General features: G+C 43.3%; 3 pseudogenes; all 3 read left to right on the top strand.

Annotated features, from left to right (window-relative positions):
- Positions 1 to 5,351: 5,351 nt before the first annotated feature.
- Positions 5,352 to 7,096, top strand: LOC125525551 (annotated as a pseudogene).
- A 1,871-nt stretch (positions 7,097 to 8,967) lies between these two features.
- LOC125518284 lies at positions 8,968 to 10,552 on the top strand (annotated as a pseudogene).
- Positions 10,553 to 12,363: 1,811 nt separating this feature from the next.
- LOC125525511 lies at positions 12,364 to 14,113 on the top strand (annotated as a pseudogene).
- Positions 14,114 to 14,548: the final 435 nt, after the last annotated feature.

Here is a 14,548-nt window from a genome sequence, read left to right on the forward strand (position 1 = left end):
CTCCTCTTCTTCCCTGGTTGCCTCGTCCACGCCCAGTGACGAAAGTGGGACAATTAGTGTCCCTATGGCCAAATTCATTGCACATAATGCATTGCCTAGTCGGACTTCCTCCTTCAGATTCATCCATATCATTCCGGATGTGCCGACAATGTTGTCTGCCTCTACTTGTACACATATGCTCTGGGTTTGGAATGTAACACCTTTCAGCGGGGTTGATGCTGTTGAAATTACCCATTGATCGAAAACCCATCAGCTCACTTGTCCAGGTATTGAGGACAGACTCTTTCAGAAAAAATGGAGACACAAACGATATTGCGTCCATTCCAAGCTACCCGCAAGCAGCAAGTACATGTGAGCAAGGTAGGTGAAGCAATTTCGTTTTGTTGCATGTGCACTCACACGTTGGCCAGGCTTCATTACCAATTTTCACCTCATGCGTCCTCAACTCATTTGCACATCCGAATTTGTTGTTGGCTAAGCGGACCTCAAACCTTCTTTCTTGATTACCGATGGCGACTACAGTGTGTGATCTAGCTTTTTGCATCTTGTTGTCCATGTACTTCATGACTCTTTCACAGTACCGTGTATTCGGGTTGTTGAAGATATGTTGCTCTGCTTTTTGACGTCTATCTCTGAAATACTTGACGGTGCCATAGAAAATACCCTCAACGATGGCTGTAAGTGGCAATGCCCGGTTTCCTCTGAGGACAAAATTGTATGTTTCTGCGAGGTTTGTTGTCATGACACCGTATCGTGCTCCATGTGTGTCATGTAGCAAAGACCACCTCTCTAGAGGCTCATGCTCTATCCACTGCTCGAAGGTTTTAATCGACCTCCCAAGCCTTCTCCTAGTACCAGGTGGGTCAAAGCCTGGCAGGTCACATAGCCCAACAGGCTCCTCCTCCACGGCCGCTGTTCCTGTTGCCAACTGTGCAGCTACCGCTTCCACATGTGCCCTCACCGCTGCATCTCTTGCAGCTTTCCTGTCCCTCACGTGTCTCTGCGTGCACACATTAAGTATCGCGTATCAAATTGTACTTCCATAGCTGGTTCTGCTTGCAGAGTTTTTTGAACAGATTCATCAGGTTCTTATTTCTAAACTGCGAGAAGAAATTAGCCCCCAGATGGCGCATGCACCAACGACTCTGCAAGTCCTGCCATGGAACTTGTTCCTCAGGGCCTGGGTTTGTCAGTGTCCTTATCGCACTGAGTATACCTGCATGCCTATCATGAAGGGTGCACACATTGGGCTTCTCCTTCACAACTGATATTTTCAACTGCCTGAAGAACCATGTCAAACTTTCAATGTTCTGACTCTCCACAAAAGCAAATGCGAGTGGGACGACTTGATTTTGGCCGTCTTGACCTATGGTTGTCAGGATCTGACCCTTGTACTTGCCTGTGAGAAAAGTACCGTCAACACATATCACCGGTGGGCAATGCCTGAAAGCTTCGATGCATACACCGAAAGAGAAGAAGAGACGATGCAGCACCCTCACAGTTGGGAACTCTGGCATGAACATGTCTTGGATATCGATATAGGTGCCTAGATTCTGCTGCTGCAGGGTGTGGAGGAGCTGGACAACAGAGTCATATGCATCAAAATAAGAACCAAATCTCCTCTCAAGCGCCGCATGCTTAGCCCTCCAAGCCTTGCCATAAGAAATTCTGTACTTGAACCTGGCGAAGACTTTTGTCTGGACTGCCTTCACTTCCATAGCTTTGCCCTGCACTATCTCATCGTAAAACAACCGAGCAATAAGCATGGATGAAAGGTTGGCATGATCCTGAGGGATGCAGGGAATAAGACAAGTGTGATTAACTAAGTCACTTATCACCCAACTTGTGCCATACTTAGGGAGAAAGCCGTGCACCCTGCCGGGACAATCTGCGTTCTTGCATACCATTGTCAGGAATTTCTGACTGGACACCTGAGCTGTGAAAACCCTTTGCGTGGACATTGCCCAGTTAATTATTGCATCTTTCAGGGCTTGCTTGTTCGGATACATAGCACCCGTCGCAATATTGTTCTGGTGATATTGCCAGGCTAAATCATGTCCATCATTCACGGTCATTGCAGATGAGAAGTCATGATTCCGCGATGCAGGATTCGGGACCTCCTCTGCATTTTCTTCTTCATCTGACTCTTCGGAATCATCGGCATGACCCCTTTCAACATCGGTGTCTTCTTCTTCCATCTGGTCCTGCATGTGCCCATCTACCTCGTCAGCGTCCACCTCGACATTGTAATCACCATCGGCATTTCCTCCTTCTACCTGACTACTCTGCCCTTGTTCATAACCATAAGCATTTCCTCCTTCTACCTGACTGCTCTGTCCTTGTTCGTAACCATCATCTCCAGCATTTGACATAGATAACTGCCTCCCTACACTGCTATGACCAGGATCGTAGCCACCCTCGCCTTCATGTGCAGTGACCTCCTTCACGACGGGAAGAACTAAAGCAACAGGATTGCATCCCCTTCGTTCACAACCTTGTAACCAGCACACCCATTCGGAGTCTCGCTCTATCGGCCTCAAATAAAAGTAAATTATTGAACTTGACCGTGTCCACAATGCATGAACACCGACGGTGTGTGTTTCAGTATCAAGACCTAAACTTGCCGCAATCCATTCTTTCAACTGACTGACAGACCATGTTTGAGGTGCGCTCATTGGCACATCTATATGAGTAAATTCACTCAGATCTGCTCCCATCTCAGTTGTTTGGACAGTACCAAGACCATAGCAAAATCTGAAGTTCACTACATCAGACATCTCGGCTCACCTATTTTTTTCAACAACGAAATACAGGTATTAAGCAACAACTTAATATACCCCACTAAGAAATATTAGACATGTCTATATATTAGCTAGCTATATATTACAGAATATTAATGGAGCAACTAATACAAGTATTAAGCAACAACTTAAAATGCTCACCAAGAACACCTAAATATTTAGGTTTACTACCGGAGCAACTCCAATTACTGACACACCTAAATATATTTATGTTTACTACCGGAGCAAATAACAATAATCGCACACCGGAACCGGGAAATAAAATGCTCACCACGACCACCTAAATATATTTACGTTACTACCAGAGCAAATAACAATAATTGCACACCGGTACCGGGAAATAAAATGCTCACCACGACTACCTAAATATATTTACATTACTACCGGAGCAAATAACAATAATTGCACACAACTTCGAAAATAAAAATGTTTGTTGAAATATACCCTTATAGCGTGCGTTCGAACGACGAACGGCGGCCTTCAATCACCGGAACTGGAGCCAGAAACTCCACCAAACTACCGGAGCTTCACCTCCACCACACTGCCCCAGCTTCACCACCACCACCTCCACCTCCACCACCGCCACAACCTCCACCAATGCGCTGAAAAAATGCTCCAACAAAATGCTCACCACGACCACCACAAGCTACCCCATTAGTAGATCGAGGTCTCTTTTGGCTCCCCTAACTATGTAGAACCCATTCACGGTGCCAAATCCGCGAAAAAACGGGTCATTTTGGTGTATTAATTGGAGCTAGTTCGTGTAAGAGAGAGGAGGAAGGAAGAACAGAGAGAAGCTTGTGGTGGGAGAAAGGGAAAGAAGGAGAGGAGAAAGAGACGTGTGCTGCGGGGCCGGCTCCCTGTCGGCCAGCAGCTGGCCGATCGGTCGGCAGCTGGTTGACTGGGTCGCTCGTGACCCAGCCCGCGCCGACAGCCAGCGCTCGACGTGGCCTGGCCAATAGTCGGCCTCCGCGTGGCCGAGAAGCCACCTGTCGGCTCGCAGTTGGCCGATAAGACCCAGTCAGCCTGCTGCTAGCTGACTAGGACCAGTCGGCTAGCTGCTGGCCGACGGTGTATTATTTTCGAAAATAATTTTTTGGGCGTAATATTTGTGCAAATTACTAAAAAAAATGTATTATTTTAAAAAAATTAGCCAGATGTTGCCGAGATGGTGGCTTCACACTTTACTTTGCAAGGTATTTGTGAATAATTAATAAAGTGGCTTCATGCATCACCCAGATGCAGAGGCCGGGGGTCATCCTCCTTTTCTAAAAAAGAAAAATATATGAGGAAAACAAGGTCTACTGCAATTTTTGTTTAAGTTGCTGCTGTCTGGATGGCTATGTCTTGAGAAATACTCCTACATCAGTTTAAACTGAATATGTGGGATGCCATCAGTACCAGTTGAATGTGTCAAACTGATGTGGTTACAAATTAATCGGTGTGCAAACTGATAGCGGTCGGTGGAATACCTTTATTTCCATTCATTGTAGTATCATCTTTGCTTGCTTTCCATTCACTTCCACCGCTTATGGATTTTGCTCTTGTTGAAGTTGTGTTTCTATGCCCAGCACAGTTCATGTTCTTTTCACATGCTCTTGTTGAAGAAAAACAGATGAATTCTGACTGTCCACACGTTACTCTTCTGACATGCGCATCGCCTATTCTGATTGTAAATGAAAGATGTCAAAACAAGATGAGCTAGCAGAACCACACTAACTCTTTTTTTTCCCCGCAGCACAAAGGGCGTGCCATATAGCAGCTGACAAAAGAACAAGCGGAACAAATCTACCGTGCTGACAACGACCCGAGGAGCTTATGTTCAAAACATGCTTTGTTGCGGATGGAGTTTCTAGATAGTCAACTTGAGGAAACTGTTCAATGCTCGACAAGACATGTGGCGTCACAGTGTAAGTGCAACCCGACCACCACAGTGTAAGGCCATCCATGCTCGATCAGCACATTGGCGTCAACAGCCCAGAAGACACCTGCACAGTTCATCTCCATACGGAAGGAAGGCTGTCAGTTTACAAGTATAGGGAAAGGAAAGAAATGCTTGCATAATACACAGAAAAGGAAAGAAACTCTAACAATCTTTCTTGACTCTTAATTAGCATACAAGCACTCCCCCGTCCCGAATTAGTCCTGAAAAGGGATAGAAATGGATGTATTTAGAACTAAAAATACGTCTAGATACATTCATTTCTATGACAAGTAATTCGGACAGAGGGAGTATATACTGGACATATCCTTATCCTATATGAATTTCATTGATGACAACATGAATGGAAAGAAATTCTGAAGAGATTTTAGTCTAAACATATCCAAAGCCGGTTGATAAGTTTCCAAAAAACAATCGATCAAGAGTGTGTTTCCTGCCTATTCTACATCCCCTATAATGTATCAGGACATGCTTTCACACCAACGATTCAATATTTAGATGGAATACTAGTACACACCAGGATAAGGCGTCAATAAATCTTTACCTTTTTCATTCCTCATTCTAAATAGATTGACACATGAAACATACCAGTATATGTATGCCCACATATGCATCCAAAGATTCATCGAGCAAACAACCAAATACTCCAGCAACCATTGCACCCATCCCACAAATTTATCAACTCTTCTCTTTGAAATGGAGAATGTTGTAGTGTTGATTGTTGGTGCTGGGCCAGCGGGCCTTGCAACAGCAGCATGCCTTAGCCAATTATCAATTCCCTATGTCATTGTCGAGCGTGAAAGTTGCAGCGTGTCGCTTTGGCGCAACCACGCCTACGATCGCCTCAAGCTGCATCTTGCAAAGGAGTTCTGTGAGTTGCCACACATGTCATACACACTAGATGCGCCAACATACATACCAAGAACCTTGTTTGTGAAGTACTTGGATGACTATGTTGAGCGTTTCAATATTCAACCCAAGTACCTCACTAGTGTGGAGTCATCCACATTTGACAATGACGAAAAATGTTGGTCCATCGTGGCACATGACATGGCAAAGAGCACAATAGTCAGGTTCACTGCAAAGTTTCTTGTCGTGGCAAGTGGTGAGAATAGTGCAGAGGATATTCCAATGATCCCCGGACTACAAAGTTTTCCGGGTGATGTCATCCACTCCTCAAGCTACAAGTCAGGCAAGAACTACTCTGGGATGAATGTATTGGTCATCGGATCTGGAAACTCTGGAATGGAAATTGCTTATGACCTTGCGGCCCATGGTGCCTATACTTCAATCGTTATACGAAGCCCGGTATGTACACGCACTATATATTATTTTTTTGACCTGGAAACACTAAGGGATCCCCCCACCCCCCCCCTATATGGGCAGTATATATTTTCAATGGGTACATGGCAATTTCTTATTATAGTCACCACTAGAAGGATGCAATTTTTCAGAGGTATTACTAGAAAGTATTTCATGGTATAGATAGATAGACTATTTTATAACATGCACAAACAACTAAACAATTAGATGAACTACACCAAAAAAATAACTCTTGAAAGAAGATGATTCTATGAAATTTTATTTTATGACGCAGGCTTCAAAAGAGATGTGACATGTTTTATGGCTACAGATTCATGTAATGACAAAGGAATTAATCCGATTGGGGATGACACTTGCTCCCCGTCTTCCACTGAATCTAGTGGATAACCTCCTTGTGATGGAGGCAAATTTAATATTTGGAGACCTATCGATGCATGGCATCAGAAGGCCAAAAATGGGTCCAATGATCCTCAAGTCAGAAACCGGCCGATCCGCCGTTATTGATGTTGGCACTGTTGGGTTAATCAAAAAAGGTATCATCAAAGTAAGTATATACTTGACACGACATAAATTTCATAACAGATGTTGTCTTCATATGCCAAGTTAGCAATATTCTATTCACCTCCTACAGGTACAGGGGAGTATTAGTAAGATCATGGGTGATATAGTTGAATTTCAATGCAGTAAAAAAATATCATTTGACGCGATTGTGTTTGCAACTGGCTACAAAAGCACAACAAATATATGGCTCAAGGTAACAATGTCGATGTTTGAATATGCTCGAGTTTGTTTTCTTGGTGCAACAATTTTTAAATATGCTAACAAGCCCTATGTTATTTTTTTATCCCAGAATGGTGAGAGCATGTTAAATGGTAATGGACTACCCATCAAAGAATATCCGAATCACTGGAAAGGGGGAAATGGGCTCTACTGTGTTGGGTTAGGAAGGAGAGGACTGGCTGGTATTGCAGCAGATGCCAAGAATAGCGCCAATGACATCAAATCAGTGATAGACGCTATGTCTAGCTAAATTATCAAAACACTGAATGCGTCTTTGACAATGTGATGCCTTCTGTCGCTGGGCTCCTCAACAAGATCAAGGATGAGATCCGATGCTGGGTTAAGGCAGGGGCGCAAGGCCTGTGGGTTGTTCTGCACCAATCCTGGAATGTCCACCGAGTTGTATGATGTACTGTAAAACTAACCTCCTAGGAGGACTGTAACTTTTGCCCATCCTTTCAATGCAATGAAACGCAAAGGTCTTTTGCATTTTCTTGATTTTTTTTAACCTTTTATATGTAGTTTACCAGGGCTAGTGTGCTAGACGGTTGATTGTTTGAGAATCTATCCACCACTACCACATGTCTATCTATCTTCATCTATCTTTGATAGAACTAGTTTTTTGTTTATTTCATGGTTCATATGTGCTAGGGAGTAAGCAATAATTTTATAATATAATCAAGGGCTTTATGCTCACATGGCGCAAAGAGCGTCCTAATTTTTGTTGAACAATTACCTAGATTATTTTATTTAGTTGAATTTACACAGCGAAAGTCATCCGCTTGAACATGATGTGTAACAACAATGGACTAAGTGCAATTAATACAATCCCAAATCATCAACAGCAAATGGTGTAAAAGATAATCAAGTCAAAGTTGCTCATTTTTTTCATGTCAAACACACACGAGTAATTGCAGTAGCTTCCAAGTTTTTATTTATTAATTGTCAAATGAATATCAAATTGACGATTTCTGGAAATACGATGGTAATTGAAATGAATGATAACAAATGGAACAATCAAAATAACAAGTCTACAAACATTTGCTTGATATGTACATGATTCAGCGCCAATCTTCAAGCCAGGTCGGGATAGATGTTTTTTACCCATTCCATATTAATTAGTGAAAAACAATTTCTAGTTTAATCTACCATTGAGCACAAACGTAATTTACTTCTCAGAACTACTCCCTCCTTGCCTCTTCCCTTTCTGTAGAGGCAAGGAGAATGGAGTGTACCTCGGTTCGTGCTTTGTTATTAGTCAGACTAATATCATAGGCATGGCATCCAGATTTCGCCGATTACAGCTACCATTGATCAATGTGCAAATGAAATTGCTAGAACTAGTCGGCGATGAGTGCCGCAAGAGGAGCCTAAATGGCTCACAAACAACAAAAAAGGTGTGAAAATTTGTTTATTTCTATTATTACCCACTGCCACTATTCCGTTTATGCCTGTATTCGTAGCCCGGCTGTCCGGCAGCAGTACAGATTGTATAGTAGTACCGCACTTACCGAAGTAGTCACCGGCCGGCGCCTCCCAATGCTCCGCCGCGCGAGCGACACCGGCCCTGGGAAATGCCTCTGCATGCGCGCCATCTCCATCTCCATCTCCATCCTCGTACTCACCGGATGACCTGAGAGCAACTCCAACACGCCGATCCAAACGGACACGCGCTTTGTCCGCTTTTTCTCTGTTTGGGTCGGATCGTCCGTCCCCAGTGTTCGGGTCGGCCATGTGCCCAACGGGCCAACCCAATTGACCTCTGCGACTGCGCAGAAAACCATGCAAAATGAACTGTGCACCACCAAAAATAGCAACTTCTGATGGTCTTAACTGAAAGAATACCCTGAACTCTTTGAGAAGGCACATAACTTCTTCAGATTCACCGATCTTTGTTGTGGCTTTCAAATTTACCCGCAAAAATAAGCATTTTGCTTCCAAATTAGTCACTGTACTTCTTTGGTCTCAAACTAATTATGAACGGGCATCTCTCTTTATCTTTCAATAATTATTAATGTATATATATCTTTGCAGAAAGAGGGAGTACTATTGAATGTTAATAAATAATCCTTTTGCAGGTTGATACATCCTACCTCTTCGCACGCTACCCGGTCGCTCAAAATGGTCGTACCGCGCCGGCTCCGGCGCATCAGCTATCCTGCGGCAACGCTACCTACTGTGCTCAATGATCAAAGCATAGTGAACCACCTTACCGAAACTAATCAGAGAAGCATGTGGGCTAGCAGAAGGATAGTGGAGGACGAGCAACTGTACTTAATCCATGTTAGGGCACTGCTGGCATCGGTCTCCCAGTTACGCTGGTCGTCAACAAGTTCCAGAGTGTGGATGGAATAGTGGACGGTAATCTGGAGAACCGCTGCAAGTCGGAGATGATCCTGTTAGCCAGCATCTGTCACGACAACATCGTCAGCGTCCTACAATTCATCCAGAGGGAAGACGCGATGATGCTCGTTTACAGGTACGAGGTGAATGGCAGCCTTGACCACTGGCTGCACCGACGGGAGGAGGGAGACCCACTGCTGAGCTGGCCGCAGAGGAAGGCCATCGCCATTGGTGTGGCCCAAGGGCTCTGCCACTTACACCATGGATGCAATAGACCGATTGTCCACCACAACATCACATCTAATAGCATCTTGCTTGATCAGGAGTTTAATGCCAAGATCGCCAGTTTTGGTGCTGCACAGATGAACATGGCCGGGCTCAACCAACCATTTTCTATCGCAGGGTTTGTATTTGGTAACTTTGGATACACAGCTCCAGGTATGGTGGGCGATCTATGGTTGCAATGAAATTCCTTCTTATAACTAGCATGATCATTTACTAACTAGCCATATAATTGCTTATTTGCAGAATATGGGAGGGCGGCAAGCCAGCTGACGGAGAACGTAGACACGTACAGCTTCAGTGTGGTGCTGCTGGAGCTTGTCACGGGGCGGGTGGCCAATGGAGCTGATGGTCAGCTGGCAATATGGGCATGTGACAACTTCAGTAAGCAGTTAGTTTGTAATATATATATATATATATGTGTGTGTGTGTGTGTGTGTGTGTGTGTGTGTGTGTGTGGCGCGCGCACGTGCGTGCGTGCGTGCGTGTGTGTGTGTGTGTCTGGAGATACTCATTCCGTATTGCAGTTAGTTTGTACTGCTCTAGCTTTCAAGAATGAGTTCTTCGTAGGATGGGATAGGACATCCAAAATTATGTTAGTCTTCGGGTGCTTGCTCCTTAGAAACTTGCAAAGGGAACTTTCTTGTTAGGGAATAGTGAGCGAAGTAGGTAATATAACATTCTGATGTTTTTGACAGCAAAGCCCTTGCTGTTCTGTACTGCACATCGTGGATTCTTAGGTAGTATTCCTTGCAGGGATATTTGCAGGAGAACAAATTTATGATCTTTCTGTGCGGGGACCTAACGAAAACAATCGGATGACACAACTATTTTATCGTGTGAAACTTATAAATGTATCTAACAGATACTCATTGTAAATTGCAATGTTGTTGTATTGTGATTACATGAAAGCCAATGTTGCCCGTTTCCTGTGTGAATTTAAAGAATTTGTCTGTTGCTTCAGTTCCAACGTTTTGTGTTTCACAAATTCTTATCGGGGTATCTTATTTCTTTCAGATATGTCACCAGTGATGATGTTCTCGAAGTGAAGGGCAAAGTGGCATGTGAGATCAGCTCCTGATGAACTGGCATTGATTGAGCTTATGTTCAGTGGTACTTCGAAAGATTCTACTGTAGAGCAGATGGTGGCTCTGCTTTCTTTCCTTGTTTGGCGAGAAAAGCTTCAGGATGCCCCAAAGCCACGGTAGGAGCAAGAGACAACTCAAATGGTTGCTTGAATGCAAGGTACCTAATATACTACTCCCTCCATTCCATAATTCTTGTTGTGGTTGGAGGGAGTAGTAAACAACCTATTGCTGATGCCACAGCAATATATTAGCTCCCCAACTGATCCTAATGCCAGAACCTATTGTTATGGCCTTGCCCATGACAGATCCAGATCTACGTGATGAAATTGCAATGTCCTAACATTTCCCCATGTACAGGTTTACAACCTTCTTATTACTTGGGTCGTACTGTTCTTGTTCATGTAAGGATATGATAGAAACAAGGGTGCTCTACTGCAATTTTCGTTTTAAGTTGTTGCTGCCTGGATGGCTATGTCTTGAGACATACATCAGTTTAAACTGAATATGTGGAATGCCATCAGTACCAGCTGAATGTGTCAAACTGATGTGGTTACAAACTAATCACTGTGCAAACTGCAAACTGATAGCGGTCGTTGAAATACCTTTATTTTCTATTCATTGTTGCATCATCTTTACTTGCTTTCCATTTACTGCCGCCGCTTGTGGATTTTGCTCTTGTTGCAGTTGTGTTTCTATGTCCAACGCAGTTCCTGTTCTTTTAACATGCTCTTGTTGTAGACAACAGATGAATTATGACTATCCGCGCATTTCTCTTCTGCCATGTGCATCGCCTATTCTGATTGTAAATGGAAGAACTGCAACTGGCCAGGTGCAGGATTCAATTATCAATATAAGTTGAACTTGAAAGTATGAGATACATAACTGAACAAAAGGAGTTGAGAAACAACACACAAACTAGGTTCCAACAGGACCCAGATCTCAAAACAAGATAAGGTAGCAGAACCACAACTAACTCTTTTTTCACGGCAGCACAAAGGGCGTGCCGAATAGTAGCTGACAAAAGAACAAGCGGAACAAATCTACCATGCTGACGATGACCCGAGGAGCTTATGCTCAGAACATGCCTTGCTGCGGATGGAGTTTCTAGATAGCCAACTTGAGGAAACTGTTCAATGCTCGACAAGATAGATGGTACAAGTGCAACCCGACCACCAGAGTGTAAGGCCATCCATGCTCGATCAGTACTATGGCGTCGACAGCCCAGAACGCACCTGCAGAGTCCATCTCCATACGGAAGGAAGGCTAACTGGCCATGACGGGTTAGTCTACAAGTATAGGGAAAGGAAAGAAATGCTTGCATAATACACAGAAAAGCAAAGAAACACTAACAATCTTTCTTGAATCTTAATTAGCATACAAGTACTCCCTCGTCCAGAATTACGTCCTGAAAATAGATGTATCTAGAACTAAAAATACGTCTAGATACATCCAATTATGCGACAAGTAATTCGGGACGGAGGGAGTATATACTGCACATATTCCTATCCTATATGACTTTCATTGATGACAACAGGAATGGAAAGAAATTCAAAAGAGATTTCACTCTAAACATATCCAAAGCCGGTTGATAAGTTTCCAAAAAGCCCCAATCGATAAAGAGTGTGTTTCCTGCTTATTCTGTATCCCCTATAATGTATCAGGACATGCTTTCACACCAACGGTTCAATATTTAGATGGAATACTAGTACACACCAGGATAAGGCGTCAATAAATCTTTACCTTTTTCATTCCTCATTCTAAATAGATTGACGCATGAAACATACCAGTATATATATGCCCACATATGCATCCGAAGATTCATCAAGCAAACAAGCAAACACTCTGCCTACAATTGCACCCATCCCACAACTCTGTCAACTCTTCTCTTCGAAATGGAGAATGTTGTAGTGTTGATTGTTGGCGCTGGGCCAGCAGGCCTTGCAACAGCAGCATGCCTTAGCCAATTCTCAATTCCCTATGTCATTGTCGAGCGTGAAAGTTGCCGCGTCGCTTTGGCGCAACCGCGCCTACGATCGCCTCAAGCTACATCTTGCAAAGGAGTTCTGTGAGTTGCCACACATGTCATACCCACTAGATGCGCCAACATACATACCGAAAACCTTGTTTGTGAAATACTTGGATGACTATGTTGAGCGTTTCAATATTCAACCCAAGTATCTCAGTAGTGTGGAGTCATCCACATTTGACAATGACGAAAAATGTTGGTCCATCGTGGCACATGACATGGCAAAGAGCACAATAGTCAGGTTCACAGCAAAGTTTCTTGTCGTGGCAAGTGGTGAGAATAGTGCAGAGAATATTCCGATGATCCCCGGACTGCAAAGTTTCCCGGGTGATGTCATCCACTCCTCAAGCTACAAGTCAGGCAAGAGCTACTATGGCATGAATGTATTGGTCGTTGGATCTGGCAACTCTGGAATGGAAATTGCTTATGACCTTGCGGCCCATGGTGCCAATACTTCAATCATTATACGAAGCCCGGTATGTACACACACTAGATATTATTTTTGGACCTGGAAACACTAGGGGATCCTCCCACCCTTACCCTATGGGCACTATATATTTTCAGTGGGTACAGGGCAATTTCTTATTATAGACTCCACTAGAAGGATGCAATTTCTCAGAGTTGTTCAGAGTTGTTACTAGAAAGTATTTCATGGTATAGGTCGATAGACTGTTTAATAACATGCACAAAGAACTAAACCATTAGATGAACTACACCGAAATAATAACTCTTGAAAGAAGATGATTATATGAAATTTTATTTTACAATGCAGACTTCAAAAGAGATGTGACAAGTTTTGTGGTTGCAGATTCATGTAATGACAAAGGAATTAATCCAGTTGGGGATGACACTTGCTCGCCGTCTTCCACTGAATCTAGTGGATAACCTCCTTGTGATGGCGGCGAATTTAATATTTGGAGACCTATCGAGGTATGGCATCAGAAGGCCAAAAATGGGTCCAATGATCCTCAAGTCAGAAACCGGCCGATCCACTGTTATTGATGTTGGCACTGTTGGGTTAATCAAAAAAGGTATCATCAAAGTAAGTATATCATTGACATGACATAAATTTCATAACATATGTTGTCTTCATATGCCAAGTCATCAATATTCTATTCATCTCCTACAGGTACAAGGGAGCATTAGTAAGATCATGGGCGATATAGTTGAATTTCAGTGCAGTAAAAAAATATCATTTGACGCGATTGTGTTTGCAACTGGATACAAAAGCACCGCAAATATATGGCTCAAGGTAACAACATCGATGTTTGAATAGGTCTGAGTTTGTTTTCTTGGTGCAACAATTGTTAAATATGCTAACAAGCTCCATGTTGTTTTTTTATCCCAGAATGGTGAGAACATGTTAAATGGCAATGGACTGCCCATCAAAGAATATCCGAATCATCGGAAAGGTGAAAATGGGCTCTACTGTGCTGGGTTAGGAAGGAGAGGATTGGCTGGTATTGCAGCAGATGCCAAGAATATCGCCAATGACATCAAATCAGTGATAGGCGCTATGTCCGGCTAAATTATCAAATCAGTGAATGTGTCTTCTGCAACGCAATGCCTTCCATTGATGGGCTCCGCAACAAGATCAAGGATGAGATCCGATGTTGGGCTAGGGCAGGGGCACAAGGCCTGCGGGTTGTTCTGCACCAATCTAGGGATGTCCACTTATTTGTATGATGTGCTATAAAATTAACCTCCTCGGAGGACTGTAACTTTTCCCCATCCTTTCAATGCAATGAAGCGCAAAGGTCTTTTGCGTTTTCTCAATTTTTTTATCTTTTACATGTTGTTTACCAGGGCTAGTGTGCTAGACGGTTGATTCTTTGAGAAATCTATCCACTGCCACCTGTCTATCTATCTTTGATAGAACTAAATTTTTGTTTATTTCAAGGTTCATATGTGCCAGGAGTAAGCATTACTTTTATAATATAATCAAGGGCTTTATACTCAGATG

Source organism: Triticum urartu, chromosome 7, assembly GCF_003073215.2.
Source record: "Triticum urartu cultivar G1812 chromosome 7, Tu2.1, whole genome shotgun sequence".
Classification (NCBI taxonomy): Eukaryota; Viridiplantae; Streptophyta; class Magnoliopsida; order Poales; family Poaceae; genus Triticum; species Triticum urartu.